Raw genomic sequence first — 312 nt, forward strand, 5'->3', positions numbered from 1 at the left:
GGCCGAGTAATTTATATTAAAATGGTCATTCTCTGGGTAAAATATTGCTATAAAATATTTGTAATAAGTATTTGACATGCTGCAACGCTGGATGCTCCGATCAGGGTTTTTGGGGCCGATCGCCGATCACCGGAATCAGTATCGGCCGATACCGATCATAGGGTGGGTGGGGGCTATGGGGATCTTCCCTTTAAAGGGATGTTTAAAACTCAGTTAATGGGGCTCATTTTTATATTGCTTCAGTTTATAATCGTAACGGATCGAAAAGTTCAGATGAATGTTTCAATAGCCTACATGATGCGCTTCCACAAA

The sequence above is a fragment of the Trematomus bernacchii genome, unplaced genomic scaffold, assembly GCF_902827165.1.
Source record: "Trematomus bernacchii unplaced genomic scaffold, fTreBer1.1, whole genome shotgun sequence".
Classification (NCBI taxonomy): Eukaryota; Metazoa; Chordata; class Actinopteri; order Perciformes; family Nototheniidae; genus Trematomus; species Trematomus bernacchii.